Genomic DNA, 17,944 nt, shown 5'->3' with positions numbered 1-17,944 from the left:
GCCTTTGGCACGCCAGCAGCACAGACGCTGCATGGGTGCACCAGCAAAGCCCAGTCTCTAAATTTTACTCTATTGTTCTAAACTAGTTTGACATTTATATTGTGTTGTGTTTTTACTTTATCACTGCGTGTGTGCTGCATAAATACATTACACATTACCTCTAAGTTAAGCCTGACTCTCTTTGTACCAAGCTACCAGAGGGTTAAGCACAGGTTAATTTAGTGACTTTTTTGGTTCACCCTGACAAGGATTTGGTTTAATATTTGAATAGGGCTTCCACTCCTCCCAACTAATAGCTCAATTTCTTAAAGACGTGATGTACATTGTGTAACAATAAGACACCATCTGAAACAAATCTCTATTTCAGGTGGTGCTACAGACGTCACAATTTCATGGTGTACATACGTAATTTTACGTTTAGTATTTAGTTGTACGTGAATTTAAGTACTTTTTCTTTTTAAAAGTGAAAACACAAGACATTGATTAATTTAGAAATAGTGTGTGATTTAATCCCTTCAATTGTTTCCTTTGTTGTTCCTTTTTAACAATGCCGCGAATGTTCAATAGTTGATAAGATAATGTTGTAGTAACTCGGACATTCCCCTTAAACTTCGGGAATGTTGTGCCTCAGTTATAATTTTGATGACAAATAACGTTTTGAATTTAAATGCTGATAATAAAATGGAGGTGTTGGGTTTTAGGGACACTTCTTTAGTCCTGGACATCAGTTTGGTAGTCACTGGCTCTTGGGTCAATACTAGCCTGTGATATTTTAACCAAGCATTTTGGTGTTACTGTTTGTGTTTGTTCACCTGTTAACACGATTGCTTGTATATGTTACTCCATTTTGAACAATGTAAGGAGCATTCTTACTTGCCTCTTAGTTGAAGGGAGAAGGTTTGTGATGCAGACAGCTATCTCATTCTTTTTGGAGTATAGGAATTCAGTCTTGGTCGACTTACCCAAATATTGCATCTGTTGCTGTCAGAATGTTCAATTTGAGAAATGCAGCTGCCATTTTTGTTACTTTATTTACTTCAGGACCATTTTGTTAAATCCCATTTAGACTTACTTCATTGGTTACCATTGAACAAACGTTCATATTTAAGACACTTTACATAGTGCACAAAGCACTAACTGGCACCTGTCCTCAGCATCTCAGCTCCCTGCTTCTGTCCTACATACCCTGTCACATGCCTCATTACCACTTTTCATGCTTTCTTGGTTATACACATGTTCCATCAATCCAGAGCAGGCAGACTCTCTTTCTTAGTTATCGCTTCCATCCCCAGAACACCAGTTCACTCTGTCCAGATGAGTGGAGGGTGAGAGCTGTACCTGTGGCAGTGCAGGGTGCAGCACACTATCACCAGACCTATTGTTATCAAAGCATACTTCTCTTTCTGAAAATTGTAAGGGATTTTAAAATATGTAAAGTTGGTATTTTGGGAAAGTACAATACCTTTTCGAGTTGTGTGACAGATTTATTCCGAATCAAAACTCTGACAAAGACCAGTGAAGTTAAAGTTCATTAACTGAATTTATACAAATTAAAGTAGAATATAAAAATATAATAAAATACAGTAAAAACATGCATTCAAAATCCAACCGATCATCTCTCAGCCTTAACTAAGCAGGATATCAGAGGTGCAGATACTTAGGAATAATTCAGTCGATGAAAAGAGTAGGAGTAAAAGAATATTATTAGCTCTAGACATTCGCAAGCCTAGAACTTTTTGCAGACATATACTTCATAAAACAATGTATTAATTACATATCGTGACAAATAAAACACATTCGTATGGCACTAGCACAAATTCGTATCTGGAGTCTAGGGAAAGAAGGTGGCAAGAATCTACGTTCTGCGATGAACCCGAACAGAGAACATGAGAGATGGTTTCCTGTTTATAGCTGTCAAATCTACAACAGAACAAAGGCCATCATATGTACAGGAATATTTAACATTCCCCACTGACGTCAGACCTATTCCAAACCTGAGACAACAAATCTTGAGTGTCTGAGGGATGGATTTAAATCGGTAGAGGTTAGGTATGTTGTCTACATGGGAGCCCTGAAGAAGTTTGGAAAGTCTCAAAGGACAAATGCCATTAAGGTCACTAGAGATTACAAAGGGGTGGGGGTAAGATTGTCAGTTCCTGTCCAATGGAATACTACTTGGGTATGGCAGCCTCGTGGGGTGATGGACCATAAAGGGTATCAGCCTCGTGGGGTGATTGACCATAAAGGGTATTTGGAGTGCAGAAAAAATGGACCTCGCCACATAGTATCATGATGCACTCATGGTTGTTGGTGTTGGGTTCTCGTCTAATGTTCACCATCTTTTTTTTAAACTTCATTTTAGTGGCATTTTACAGATGTCACACCTTCACAGAACTTGTTTTGGAAAAATATATATCATTCTCAATCACATTGGAGGTTTCAACTCAATTTGTTGCATTTCCCTTTTACAGAACCATGGTTACGGCTATTTACTGCTGTTGCCTTTTTATGTGTTTATTGTGCATCATCTCTCGGTCCCAGAATGCTTTATCCCCTTTGTATGCTAATATCTGAGGAATGAACAGTGATATGTTCTCTGACAGGATTGTAGCCAGAGCCTTAAAATAAATACCTTCTGTAACTTATTAACAAACAACAAAACTGTTTGGTCTCTTATTAGGATGTTTTCATGTATGATCTGGCACGTGTGTCAGAGGCGGCTTGTTTCTGTAATTTCTGGTGGTAGCTGTGCTTTGTCAGTGTCATCTCGGGAAAGGTGGGAGGTTTCATGTGTACATCAGGTGTTAATATCTCTCATTAGTTTATAAAGGGGCATTATCAGGGTCGTTTCTAGGTGTTTTGCCGCCCTAGGCGAGAATTGAAAAATTCCGCCCCCTCCCTTTTACTACCATCACTCCGCATCTCTCTCTTCTGAAGTTCATGGACTCCTCTCTCGTGTGTCGAGCCCTCCCTTTAGAGCTCCCTACTCTGCACCTCTCACCCCTCCACCGGATCATTAACTCTCCCTGAGTCTATCACCTATTGTTCCTCGTTCCCTTGCGTTTCTCCTCTGCCTCTCCCCCTACTCTCTCTGCAGTTCTCAATTGTCCATCTCCCTCCAGCACTCCGTGTTGTTCTAAAAATTTTCTGGCTACTCACTTGTGTCCCTTCCTTCAGCACGCATGCACTCCATTCCCCAGGTCCTGCTCACCCTTTCTTTATTGCCTGCCAACCCTTCACTAGCTTCTCTTCACCCTGCTTCTGTGCGTGTCTTCCCTCCCTTTAGTGGTTTCTGCTCACACCCTGCTTCATTCGTGTAGCATTACCCTTCCTTGCTTCCCTAATACACAAGATGTGTCCCTGGTTCTTGCGTGGTCTGCACTCTCCATCCACCCCTCTTTAGCAGTTCCTGATTTCTCGTTTGTTCCTCAGCTCTCTCACCCCCTTTCTTGTCTGCCACCGCCTCGAGCCCCGCTGCTTCTCCCACAAGCACCTGCAAACCATTCTCCACTTGCTGCTGCCCTACTCCGCTCATTTAGACCCCACACCCCGCCCTCCTGCCTACTAGTGCCTTAGCAAGGGTACCAAGAGCCCTACTGTGAGGAAGGAAAACATCCCCCGTGGAGTGAAAAAGGAGCTATATTTGGACCCTTCTGTGTCTCGGTGCCACTGCACCCACTGCACAATTAACAGCTAGGCCTCTGCTGCCCATTTCAGCACCCCTTTCCGCTCCCTCTGTCACTGCGATGCTGTGCTTTCTCTGCCTTCTCGGCCTCCGAGGGGAAAGGAGCTTAGTGGCTGGAAGGGCTGGGGCGGTAGGCCTGTCGCCTTGTGGACTGCCGGGGCAGAGAAAGGTAGGGCAGGTCCGGTGGGTCACGGGATCGGCAGGCAATGGCGGCGCCATGTTCCGTGGAGGTTCAGCGGAATAGCAGATGCAGGCGCTTTTGATGGAGGTGGACGGGGGGGCGAAGGATGCGAGTGTGTGAAAGTGTGGGGAGCAGTGTGGGGGCAGTGAGAGAAGAGTGAGCAGCAGATTCTGCGTGAACATTGGGAGGAAGTTGCGACTTGCAGAGAGCGGAGTGAGAAGGTGTGTATACAGTGGATACCGCCGGCCACTCCACACACCATTATGCTAGGGTGCGCTGCGCAGCAGGTACAAGCAGGTGCGCTTGCACCCACTACCTTCTCATTAAAAAATAATCCCCCCTTTTGCCGCCCTAGCCCTTTTGCTGCCCTAGGTGACCGCCTAGTCCTGCCTAATGGTAGAAACGGCCCAGGGCATTATCTAAATTAATTTGCGCAACATAGGCAAAGAAAAATGAAATGCTTACTCAAGGAGTATACTTAACAACCTAGCAGCCTAACAATCGACTCAAATTAAACACCCTCGGCACCACAATCAGCTCGTACACCCTCAAACTAACCCTAGGAAAGTACAGTTGTAACCTGCACAGATCAACGTCAACCGAGAGCTGAAGTAAATAGACTGATACAGGCTAAGTGGAGGGTGAAAAAAGACCTGCACTTTCATTGCAATATATTCACAGATATCCCTAAAAACATCTCCATTCTCACATGTGTTTGGAATGCAGGTGAGAATGACATACACCCTCTTCGAAAGACAACCACAGGGAAAACCCAGTGTCCAACACAAGTCCATTCCCACTATATTGAGCATGGTTTGCCCAAAGATAGCCCGCCTGATGACCTTCCATGGGCAACTGTAGAAAGATACATTTTCAAAGAATAGTATTGGGCAGCAATCAGATCACAAATGTGTGCTATATAAAAATGCATAATACAATATATCATTACCAGAAAAGAATTAGTGTTGGTAAAATATGCCCTTTAGTCAAACAGGAAACATTCTTGGCCCTAGCTACAGTAACGCACTCTATTAATGAAATTATGAAGAGGTATTAAGTATTACAACTTTGAAATGTTGTGAGCTACTGGCTGGTACAAACTATCTGTTTTAACACTCCAATGTCTTTCTGTTTCTTCCAGTTTATTTTATAACATTTTATCCCCACTGAGGGGTGGAATGTTCTAATAGCAGCCTTAGGGTAGTGAATTCCCTCAATCCCAATTAATGCCCCAAATATATCTTTTGAGCTTTTTCTGATCTCTGTGCCGGAGTCAAATCAGCCCTCACGGTGGCTGTCGCAGGATGTCCGTCCTCTAACAACATTCAGTGGTTTAACAATGATTGCTCAAAGACGCGGTGGCCTTGAAGCCAGCACTCAAGTTGCATCCAAGAGATAGGGTTGAGATACTTTGTTTGAGAGCTTTGTACAAGAATGCTTTAAAAGAAAGAACGGAGGCTCTTAAGGCTGATATTTGGGATGCGTTGGTAGAAGCCAGTGGAAGGAACGACAGTGGCATTTTTAGAAAATTTGAAACACCCCTATTCTGGCTGCAGAATCTTTCACCGGTCTGGCCCTGATTATGATAGAAGCTCAATGGTTGCTCATTTCCCGTCAATTTTTTTTCTAGATGATAGTCAGGGACAGCCAATATTTGATGGTAGTCCGGAGGAGGTTACTGTGGCTGGTCTTTCACTGGAGGAGTAGTGTGGCTCACTGGTTAGAGGCGGCAGGCCTGAGAGCAGAAGTCAGCCTGGGACCAGGGTTCAATTCCCGACGCGGCAGGGTCGTGGACCTTGGTCAGCGGACTCGATAATTCTCGCTTCGGTGCTTACTCAGGGTTCCACTCGGCAACTCTGGGCATTAGCTTGCCTAATCTCCACAACGGCCCCACCAATTCCGGGGATGCCTGGCTCCACCTTGGGGACTCCCAGCAAGGGACCATCCCACAGGGAAAGCCAGGACGGGTTCCCCAGAGTTATACAGCGCCGGGACGCCCCGTTGCTGGGGCAGCTGTGCGCTTTACAAGTATACTACATTTACATTTACATTTCACTCTCAGTTTCCATTCAAGATATTATTGGAGCCATCAGTCGTATGTCAAGGCATAAGGCTCCGGGGCCAGATGGTGTCCTGGCAGATCTACTTAAGGGTGATACCACTATTTGGGCTCCATTATTGACAAATATTTTAAATGCTGCAGTTGTCAAAGGCCCCTTGTTGTCTTGGTCGCAATAAATCATAGTCAGGGTATGTGAGAAAGCGTAGAGAGGGGACCCTAAATGTTACTATCCAATCTTGCTTGGGTCAGGTAGTTTTTAAAAGATTGGTGGATTGGGCAGAGGAAAAGAACATTATCTCAAGCTGTCAGTATGGGTTCAGACTTGGGCTAAGTACTGCGTACCAATGACTGAATCTTAATTTGTTGATTCAGAAATATACCGTGGCCAAGAAGGAAACAGTGTTTTTAGGATTTATGGATCTATCGACAGCTTTCAATCGGAAGAACCAATCAAAACCGTTCCCTTCTACTAGCTCTGGGGGTGGAGCCAGCTTTAGTCTCTTTTATGGTAGATCTTCATAGGGAAATGTCGGGCTCTGTCAGATTTACAAGTGAGGGCGCCTATGCGAAGAGTTTTACCATTTCCTGTGGTGTTTGCCAGGGATGTATCCTGGCCCCATTTCTATCTACCATCTATATAAACAGTCTGGAACGGGCTCTAATGGAGGCACAGGTGATCCCCCCAGGATAGGTTTGAGGGCTTTTCTAGTCCTCTTATATGGGGATGACACTGTCCTCATGTCGAGAAGGGCCCTAGGTCTCCAACGTATTTTGGATAAGTATGGGCAAAATTTGCGAATTCGCGTTCTGTGATTTCACGTGAAATCAAATTCGCAATCCGCAAAATCTGCGAATTTGTGCGAATTTGCGGATTTTTGTTTTTTTGCGTGTTCGTGGGTTTTTTGCGTGTTCGCGGTTTTTTTTGCGTGTTCGCGGGGCTTTTTGCGTGTTCGCGGGCCGCTTGCATGGTGAAGTTACCCATGCGGTCGTGTGTGGGCACAGCACCCTCTGGTTCACCACTGCCACCCTCTGGTTCATCACTGCCACCCTCTGGTTCACCACTGTCACCCTCTGGTTCACCCCTGCCACCCTCCGGTTCACCACTGCCACCCTCTGGTTCACCAATGCCACCCTCTGGTTCAGCACTGCCACTCTCTGGTTAACCACTGCCACCCTCTGGTTCAGTACTGCCACCCTCATGTTCACCCTTGCCACCCTCTGGTTCACCACTGCCTCCCTCTGGTTCACCACTGCCACCCTCTGGTTCACCCCTGCCACCCTCTGGTTAACCACTGCCACCCTCTGGTTCAGTACTGCCACCCTCATGTTCACCCTTGCCACCCTCTGGTTCACCACTGCCTCCCTCTGGTTCACCACTGCCACCCTCTGGTTCACCCCTGCCACCCTCTGGTTCACGTCTGCCACCCTCTGGTTCAGCACTGTCACCCTCTGGTTCACCACTGCCACCCTCTTGTTCACCACTGCCACCCTCTGGTTAACCACTGCCACCCTCTGGTTCAGTACTGCCACCCTCATGTTCACCCTTGCCACCCTCTGGTTCACCACTGCCTCCCTCTGGTTCACCACTGCCACCCTCTGGTTCACCCCTGCCACCCTCTGGTTCACGTCTGCCACCCTCTGGTTCAGCACTGTCACCCTCTGGTTCACCACTGCCACCCTCTTGTTCACCACTGCCACCCTCTGGTTCACGACTGCCACCCTCTGGTTCATCACAGCACCTCTGGTTCACCACTGCCACCCTCTGGTTAACCACTGTCACCCTTTGCTTCAGCACTGCCACCCTCTGGTTCACCACTGCCACTCTCTGGTTCACCACTGCCACCCTCTGGTTCACCCATGCCACCCTCTGGTTCACCACTGCCACCCTCTGGTTCACCACTGCCACCCTCTGGTTCACCTCTGCCACCATCTGGTTCATCACTGCCACCCTCTGGTTCACCCCTGCCACCCTTGGGTTCAGCACTGCCACCCTCGGGTTCAGCACTGTCCCCCCCTGGCTCACACCTTCCACCCTCTGGTTCATCACTGTCACCCTCTGGTTCATCACTGCCACCCTCTGGTTCACCACTGCCACCCTCTACAGAGAGCTTTTGTGACACAGTGGCAGCACAAAAGTTGCGCCATGGTGCTGGGTATTAACAACGTGACGTATCTGAGAGATGCGTCACGTTGTAAAGCCCTGCGCCATCAGGAGGCGTTCCGGCGCAGGGGTGGGCGTTCCTGCGCAGGAACGCCTCCTAAAAGTGGCTGAGTGAAATCTACAAGATTTCACTCAGTCACTTTTAGGCCAATGCTGCGTCAAAACCCTGCGCCTGCTTGAAGCAGGCGCAAGGCTTGATGCAGCATTGGGGAGATAGGGCCCCCCAGAGCATTGCTGGAGCTGCGTTGCAAGCGCGACGCAGCTCCAGCAATGTGCTGCTTTTTGTTTTTTTGCGTGTTCGTGGGTTTTTTGCGTGTTCGCGGTTTTTTTTGCGTGTTCGCGGGGCTTTTTGCGTGTTCGCGGGCCGCTTGCATGGTGAAGTTACCCATGCGGTCGTGTGTGGGCACAGCACCCTCTGGTTCACCACTGCCACCCTCTGGTTCATCACTGCCACCCTCTGGTTCACCACTGTCACCCTCTGGTTCACCCCTGCCACCCTCCGGTTCACCACTGCCACCCTCTGGTTCACCAATGCCACCCTCTGGTTCAGCACTGCCACTCTCTGGTTCACCCCTGCCACCCTCTGGTTCAGCACTGTCACCCTCTGATTCACCACTGCCACCCTCTGGTTCATGACTGCCACCCTCTGGTTCATCAGAGCACCTCTGGTTCACCACTGCCACCCTCTGGTTAACCACTGCCACCCTCTGGTTCAGTACTGCCACCCTCATGTTCACCCTTGCCACCCTCTGGTTCACCACTGCCTCCCTCTGGTTCACCACTGCCACCCTCTGGTTCACCCCTGCCACCCTCTGGTTCACGTCTGCCACCCTCTGGTTCAGCACTGTCACCCTCTGGTTCACCACTGCCACCCTCTTGTTCACCACTGCCACCCTCTGGTTCACGACTGCCACCCTCTGGTTCATCACAGCACCTCTGGTTCACCACTGCCACCCTCTGGTTAACCACTGTCACCCTTTGCTTCAGCACTGCCACCCTCTGGTTCACCACTGCCACTCTCTGGTTCACCACTGCCACCCTCTGGTTCACCCATGCCACCCTCTGGTTCACCACTGCCACCCTCTGGTTCACCACTGCCACCCTCTGGTTCACCTCTGCCACCATCTGGTTCATCACTGCCACCCTCTGGTTCACCCCTGCCACCCTCGGGTTCAGCACTGCCACCCTCGGGTTCAGCACTGTCCCCCCCTGGCTCACACCTTCCACCCTCTGGTTCATCACTGTCACCCTCTGGTTCATCACTGCCACCCTCTGGTTCACCACTGCCACCCTCTACAGAGAGCTTTTGTGACACAGTGGCAGCACAAAAGTTGCGCCATGGTGCTGGGTATTAACAACGTGACGTATCTGAGAGATGCGTCACGTTGTAAAGCCCTGCGCCATCAGGAGGCGTTCCGGCGCAGGGGTGGGCGTTCCTGCGCAGGAACGCCTCCTAAAAGTGGCTGAGTGAAATCTACAAGATTTCACTCAGTCACTTTTAGGCCAATGCTGCGTCAAAACCCTGCGCCTGCTTGAAGCAGGCGCAAGGCTTGATGCAGCATTGGGGAGATAGGGCCCCCCAGAGCATTGCTGGAGCTGCGTTGCAAGCGCGACGCAGCTCCAGCAATGTGCTGCTTTTACGGCCTAGATGCGTGACGCATCTGTGCCGTTTTTGCCACATGGTGCACCGCATTGTAAATGCGGCGCACCATGGGTGGCGGAGCTGCGGCGTACAATAACTGGTGCATCCCTGGGGGATGCGCCAGCTACTGTAGATCTGCCCCTATACATTTAGCCAACGAGGGAACACCTACTGATTAGACAGTAGAAACTACTCCAGTTGAGTAGAGGTATTGCACAAAAAGGTGGCATCTTCGTGGACAAACAAGCAGGGCAGGATTTATTCTGCCCCCTGTTAGACTCGTTTTTTGTGCCCTTCTGCCCTCTGTTAGACTTGTTTTTCCCTTGTTTTTCTGCCCTTTTGCCCTCTATTAGACTAGTTTTTCCCTTGTTTTTCTGCCCTTCTGCCCCCTGTTAGACTCGTTTTTTGTGCCCTTGTGCCCTCTGTTAGACTCATTTCCCCTTGTTTTTCTGCCCTTCTGCTCTCTGTTAGACTCGTTTTTTGTGCCCTCCTGCCCTCTGTTATTCCCTTGTTTTTGTGCCCTTCTGCCCTCTGTTAGACTCATTTTTTGTGCCCTTCTGCCCTCTGTTAGACTCGTTTTTGTGCCTTTCTGCCCCGTTAGACTCGTTTTTTGTGCCCTTCTGCCCTCTGTTAGACTCATTTTTCCCTTGTTTTTCTGCCCTTCTGCCCCCTGTTAGACTCATTTTTGTGCCCTTGTGCCCTCTGTTAGATTAATTTTTCCCTTGTTGTTCTGCCCTTCTGCTCTCTGTTAGACTCGTTTTTGTGCCCTTCTTCCCTCTGTTATTCCCTTGTTTTTGTGCCCTTCTGCCCTCTTTTAGACTCGTTTTTTGTGCCCTTCTGCCCTCTGTTAGACTCGTTTTTGTGCCTTTCTGCCCCGTTAGACTCGTTTTTTGTGCCCTTCACCCTCTGTTAGACTCGTTTTCCCCTTGTTTTTCTGCCCTTCTGTCCTCTGTTAGACTGGTTTTTTGTGCCCTTCTGCCCTCTGTTAGACTCGTTTTTCCCTTGTTTTTCTGCCCTTCTGCCCTCTGTTAGACTGCTTTTTGTGCCTTTCTGCCATCTGCATCACCACATCATCACTCAGCGCTACCCCAGCATCACTGAGCACTACCACATTATCACTCAGCACCACCACAGCACCACTCAGCACCACTACAGCATCACTCAGCACCACCACAGCATCACTCAGCACCACACCAGCACCACTCAGAACCACCACAGCACCACTCAGCACCACCACAGCATCACTCAGCACCACCACATTATCACTCAGCACCACCACAGCATCACTCAGCATCACTCAGCACCACCACAGCACCACTCAGCACCAGCACAGCACCACTCAGCGCCACCACAGCATCACTCAGCACCACCACAGCATCACTCAGCGCCACCACATTATCACTCAGCACCACCACAGCACCACTCAGCACCACCACAGCATCACTCAGCACCACCACAGCATCACTCAGAACCACCACAGCACCAATCAGCACCACCACAGCACCACTCAGCGCCACCACAGCATCACTCAGCACCACCACAGCATTACTCAGCACCACCACATTATCACAGCACCACTCAGCGCCACCACAGCATCACTCAGCACCACCACAGCATCACTCAGCGCCACCACATTATCACTCAGCACCACCACAGCACCACTCAGCACCACCACAGCATCACTCAGCACCACCACAGCATCACTCAGAACCACCACAGCACCAATCAGCACCACCACAGCACCACTCAGCGCCACCACAGCATCACTCAGCACCACCACAGCATTACTCAGCACCACCACATTATCACTCAGCACCACCACAGCACCAATCAGCACCACCACAGCACCACTCAGCGCCACACAGCATCACTCAGCACCACCACAGCATCACTCAGCACCACCACATTATCACTCAGCACCACCACAGCACCACTCAGCACCACCACAGCATCACTCAGCACCACCACAGCATCACTCAGCACCACCACAGCACCACTCAGCACCACCCCAGCATCACTCAGCACCACCACAGCACCACTCAGAGCCAACCCAGCATCAATCTGCGCAACCATTCAACAACAACTGGTTCAAATATGTTCTCTCAATGTTTCAAATTTGATTACAAATGTCACAAAAAGATGTTAATATTTCACTTCTGTTCTTGGATTTTCGTCACAATAAAATACACTGAACATAATCTTCACAAAAGTTATTTACAAAAGTTTAAGCTATTGCCATTATAAATTAAAATCACTTTTATTTAAGTATTAAATATTTAAAAAAATTAAAAGCCATTGTAATTTGTAATATCAATACAGCTAAGTCACGTAAATACAAAACATGTTGCATTACAAATGCTATATGTGTCACATTTGCGAAAGTTATAACTATTGGCATTGTAAATGACAAAGCTATTAATTTAGCTATTTTCAAAACCAACACATAAATAAAAAAAATGTCATTTACAAGACCAATAGCTCAAACTTTCCTAATGCTAGACCTATTGCATTGCAAATGCTTGTTTTTATATCTGTCAGTGCTTCCTGTTGAGGTTTAATTTTCGTGACAGGCGCCTCATTGCCTACTTGTAACTATTCTCTGACCCTGCTTCAAGGGTCAGAGCAGGGTCAGAGAATAGTTGCAAGTAGGCAACGAGGCGCCAGGAAGCACTTACAGGCTTACAGCAGCAGATGCCCAAGTTGAAGTTCATTTCTTTGTAACCCTTTTGTAAAAGGTTACAGAAAATTAGCTTCAACTTTTGCACCTGCTGCTGTAACCCTGTAAGTGCTTTGCTGAAAATTCGTCCCGGCTGATTCGCGGATTTTACCGTGATTGCGCGAGATTCGCGGATCGTGAAATCACGGAAAATCCGCAAATTCCGCGAGCGGAACGAATTTTCAGCCCATGCTTAATTTTGGACTCCTATGCTTCCTTAATGGAAGGTCTGGACTTGTCAGTAAACTCCGCTAATCATTTACAATGATGTTGTGGCCCAAGCCTGCAAAATCGACGGGTCAATTCTGTCAGAAAACCTGAATTGCCCAGGTGGGATCTTTTAATTATTTTGCTGTTTTTATTTGATGATAAATCTTTCTGGGCTCCCTCTGTTTATTAAAAGAAGTCAGCACTGGCTAGGTTGTGTGGAGAAGTAATGGAATTTAGCTTGTGGATGGGTAAGAAACCTGTGAAAGCCTTGATTGAGGCATATAAGGCCAAGTTTGTCTCAACGGTTAGTTATGTAAGTGACCTTTTGGGCTACCGGGACTGCGACCTGATTCAGCAGGAAGAGAAGAAAATTTGTCAGTTGGCTTTTGGGGGTTTCCCCGGGCACATCCACATTTGCCGTACATTAGGAGTTGGGTATCTGTTATATCTCAGACCTGCTCAAACTAAGGTTTTATTGAGCTTGATTTTTATCTGGCCTAAGAATGAGCCCATCTTAAATAGGTTGCTGATTCAGGACTGTCTATTCCATGATAACCATAACACAATCGCTTGGCTTGAATTACCTAAAGTCTGCATTTTTTTCCTTGGGTTATCCCAGCCTGTTTATGCACCCAGAAGGAATAACTAAAAAAGATTATCAATGCATTAAACGACATTTGTTACTGCAGCTTTGGGTCAATCATTAGGTACTTGAATCTCATAAACCATCAGTACAGGCTTATTTCCTGACACAGACAGTTAGCTATATGGAACGATATTTAACCTGGGTGAATAATATTTATCAACATCTCTTATCCAGATTTAGGTTGAATGCATTTCTGCCATTGGTCAGTTTTCCCATAGGATGGGTAGCAGGTGGCTGTTTAGGCCTCTGTCGGTGGGATGATTCATCAGAGCAGACTCTGCTGCATGTGGTCATGTTTTGTAGTTACTACTCTCTACCAAGGAAAAAGTATTTGACCCTGATTTTGGAGGAGGCTAATTTAAGCAAAGTGAGGCTGGGTATGCTCTTCCTTGCCATGTTGGGAGAAGTCCGCACATGTGTCTGTATGGGGCAGTTAGAGTGTGGTAAAGCTATGAGGTGCTTGCCAGTGATATATGGGCCTCTCTGCAAGCATGCTCCTGTTTTTAGTGGCCAATCAGAGAAGTATCCATTATTCATTGTTAAATGGTATAGGAGGATGGTTTGACGCATTTTTATGTATTTTGTATAATGAATCAAGATTTTATGATTGTATGGATTGGTTTTTGAATGATTATCATGTTTTATATCTTTTATGGTTAAGTATTTAACCGAATAAAGAAATGCATCTCTCTAACTAATAGCATTATAGTACTTCTGCCTTGGAACATAAATGCTCTTGTTAGTGAAACTCACTGCAGAGGCCTAGATCTTGTTCTGTTTTGGCCAAAGGAACAGTAAGGAGAGTTCAAGTTGACACTGCTGACAAGAGGGAACAGTTTTCTCAAACGATGTGTACTGAAGCTCCTTGCAGTAATATAGAGCATGGGAGCACTGTGATGTGTGTTCCCTTTGACTTATCAGAGCCTCAGACAATATCTTAGTCTCCACCTTCACCAACGGGAAATTAAAATCGCTACTGCCTCCCCTTTGTTATCAAGTTCAACAAAAACATCTAATGAAAGTATCTGACCCTGGTTAGCTATCACCGTTTTATTTAATTAAACATCATTCAAAATCAGTTATACGTTTGCAAACAGCTCATAATTCTTTGGCAGCCTTGCTTCTAACTCATAGAAAGTAACAGTGGTCAGTCCCTTTGTCATACAAGCATCTCATGCCTGTGGCGGTACGTCACGTGATGCTTCATTGGCAACAAATACTTTTCGGTGCAGAATGCTTTATAAAACAGTTAAATGGAAATATCTTGAAAGTATCTGGTCTCCTTAGTACTTTGCGTGTAAACTCCCTGCCTTGCTCAATTTTTAAATTAAGTTACGCAGTACTGTTTTGAAATTATCACTTTGTCTCTAAAACTCTCACAGGACAAATTCTGAACACCGTGAACCTCAGAACACTATAATACACAGGAACCCATGAATATATCCCGGATAGCAGGGCCGGCGCTAGGCATAGGCAGCATGGGCAGCTGCCCAGGGCCCCCGCCCAGCCGACCAACATGGGGCCTCGCACCTCTAAGGCCCCCCCTGCCTTGGGCCTCACACCTGTGATGTAGCGCTGCGAGGCCCAAGGCCTCACAATCATTTGTAGGTAGCTCTGGAAATAATAAGTGAAGGGGCACACTTTCCTGGGCCTTGCCGCACTGTGCCATGATTGCCAGGCACTGGGAAGGGCGCCTCATCCCTGGGCCTCGCAGCTCTACACCATAAGTGCGATGCTCGGGGAACAAAGGGCCTCTCCCAGGTTAATCACAGCCTGTAATTGACGATCCGCACTGCTCACACTAAGGCACTGCAGGACACCCACTGTCCTGCACTTGTAACCCTTTCAACTCTCTTTCAGCCCTTGATGAGCTGAGCTGTGAAAGAGATGCTTGTGGGCGGCAGACAGGGACGCACAGTACACGAGGTGTCAGGCACCAAGCAGCTTTAGTAGAGCCTTAAGCTACTGGGATACAAACAACCTTTTAAATAAATTAATGAATCCTATACTCAGAACGTGTACTGCAAGTGTGCCCTGTAAGGTTATTTTAAAGTGCTGTCACAATTGTAAATCAAATTGTGCGGCAGAGTTCACTAGAGTTCACTAGATTATGTGGTAAAAACAAATTATGCAGTGTAAAGCAGTACATTTTGTCATAGTATCACTTCTTATTTTCTCATTTTACACTTGGTAACACTGTTGATGCATAGGCTGCCCTTCATTAGTATCAGTTTAACACTCAAATATAGTAATAAGCAACAAATAGGTAACCAGTGAACCTTTGAAATGGGCCTTTAATTGCATGGCATCATGTGTTGCTAGGTCTTAGTAACTTTTGAACTGGTTGAGCAAGAAACCTTTTTTGGGTTAAAATCTGTAGATTATGTAGCAGATGTCGGATTATGTGGCAAATGCGGTGAATCCATAACTATGGAAAAACCACCATGGCCACCCAATTGCATAGTTTCAGTGGCCCTGGCTATACATTTATCACTGTATTGCATTTAGGTGAATATACCATGTGACTGGGCACTTCTCTCCCAGGTAATATTAAGGGCCTAATTATCCTTACACCTCCTGCCATATTACAACTGTAATCCTTGGCAGGCGAATGTGCTGCAGCAGCCCCACTGAGGTGCCTTTCTAAGGATCATAGGAGAGCCTTAGAAAGGTACCACTATGGGACCACCGCAATACGTTCTTGCACGGGAAGGAATGCACCATGTTATGCATTCCTTCCTGTGCAGGAACTGGGTGTGAAAAAATACAGGGGGGCACATCATGTGCTCCCCTGCATGCACGCCCATGCACAGAGGCACATAGGGCCCTGTTAGGGTTCCCTCTATTGTCTCACCCCACCCTCTTCATGGCAGTCTCACCACCATGTAAAATATGGTAGTGAGGCAACTCTTAACCCCTTCCACACTCATGACGAGCTGGGCTCGTCATGCAGTAGCCTCCCAGCACGCTCATGACGAGCCCAGCTCGTCATGAATAATGGGTTTTTGCATATTCCAGCACAGGGCTGGAACTCATCGAGCATCGATGTGGTTAATATGCATGGCTGTGCTGCAGCGACACCACCAGTATATTGCAGCCTCTGAACGCTGCGCAACAGCTGCGGGATCACGGTTCCCCAGCAGGTGCTGTATGCAAATGAGGAGGGCCTCACACATTTCCTTTCTGCCCGGGGCCCCAAAAGTCCTTGGACCGGCCATGCCGGATAGGCAAATTATATTAACAACGCCATGCTCCCTGATGCTTTCTTTGAGTTGTGCTGTCTTATCTGTGTAGCAGGTCGTTCTGCGGTTGCTGGGGAGATTTTTGTGTGTTTGGAGAGCACACGCAATCCAACATTATCTGTGTTTTCACAGAGTAGGTAAGCAGTGGTCATTCATGGACAATTACAGGGAGGCAAACCAGTGAAACAAATGACACGTCATGTGTTTTTTGTGTGGCATTATTTAATCAGTGCGGATTTCTGGTTCCTTACGCTAATGTGCGTCATTACTCAGCAATACCGTTCGTGATGGTGCATGCGTGCCCTGGAGGAGAAGAAAAAACGCAGAATGTCCCCAATCAATCACCGTTTGCGGAGGTCAGCCCAAATTATATAATATCCTGCTCGTACGAGTATAACACTGAGTGACTTAAAAGCAAATCCATTTAAAAACATTTGTGGTAATGTGGGAGATATTCCCTTAAACCTGAATTTTGATAAAACTGCAGAACACTTTGCCTACGGGTTGAAAAGGGCTGAAACGTATACTTTGCATTTGTCATTTTTGTTATGCAAGCACTCTGAGGCATATGTACAAAGAAACTATTGAGGCACGGCGTTAAGCCAAGAAACCTAACGCCACGCTCTGACTGTTTCCATACGCAGGGATGTGCCATATTTACAAGAATGCAGAACACCCCTGCATTTCCCCTAGCGTTGGCACTAAATTTAGCTGCCTAGCGCCAACGCAGGCACCCTTGCACTATGCCTGCCTTGCGGGGAATGATTGTTCATGTGCAGTAAGGGACAGTATGGTGATTTGTAACTTTTATGTGTGCTGCTTATGCAGCACAAATAGAAGTTACAACTCGTCATTTTTCAAATATTGTTGATGTTCAGGAATGGACACCTTCCTTCATATGAACAATCAATAGTTGCGTTTTGCTGTTTCTATGTGTGCTGCAGAATGCAGCACGCAATGAAACAGCAAAAACAAGGAGAAAATTAAACATTTCTCCTTGTCATACCAGGCTAAGACCAAGTTATCCCTCTATTTCTGCATATAGCTTTCTTTCAGTCACACGTCTGTTTTAATCTCTGTTACTATATTTCTGCAAATGCCTCACCCATCATTTCATAGATCACAAGCTCTCCTTCTTTAAAATCCTATCCCTGCAACCTAATAATATCTAACTTTTGAAACCCTATTTATCTCATCAACCATTTGCCTAAAATCGAAGACCGCATTAATGATCACACCTAACTTGTCATAATTGTAATCTACCACAAAGAAAATGGAGTAAATGCATGGAACGTTTTTTTTTCTTTGCACACATGACTAATCCCAAAAATCAATAATACCACTGGATTTTGCACCAACTTTGGGTTCATGAGTAGCGTGCTATTTGCCATAAAGCACA

General features: G+C 46.8%; 1 protein-coding gene across 3 annotated transcripts in view; it reads left to right on the top strand.

The window, feature by feature from the left end:
• Nucleotides 1-17,944, top strand: part of LOC144829209 (aromatic-L-amino-acid decarboxylase-like) — a 799,768-nt gene that overhangs the window by 338,262 nt on the left and 443,562 nt on the right. The window lies entirely within an intron of this gene.

The sequence above is a fragment of the Lissotriton helveticus genome, chromosome 4_1 (assembly GCF_964261635.1).
Source record: "Lissotriton helveticus chromosome 4_1, aLisHel1.1, whole genome shotgun sequence".
Classification (NCBI taxonomy): Eukaryota; Metazoa; Chordata; class Amphibia; order Caudata; family Salamandridae; genus Lissotriton; species Lissotriton helveticus.
The sequence above is the reverse complement of the archived record's forward strand: the minus strand, read 5'-3'. Positions and strand labels throughout refer to the sequence as shown.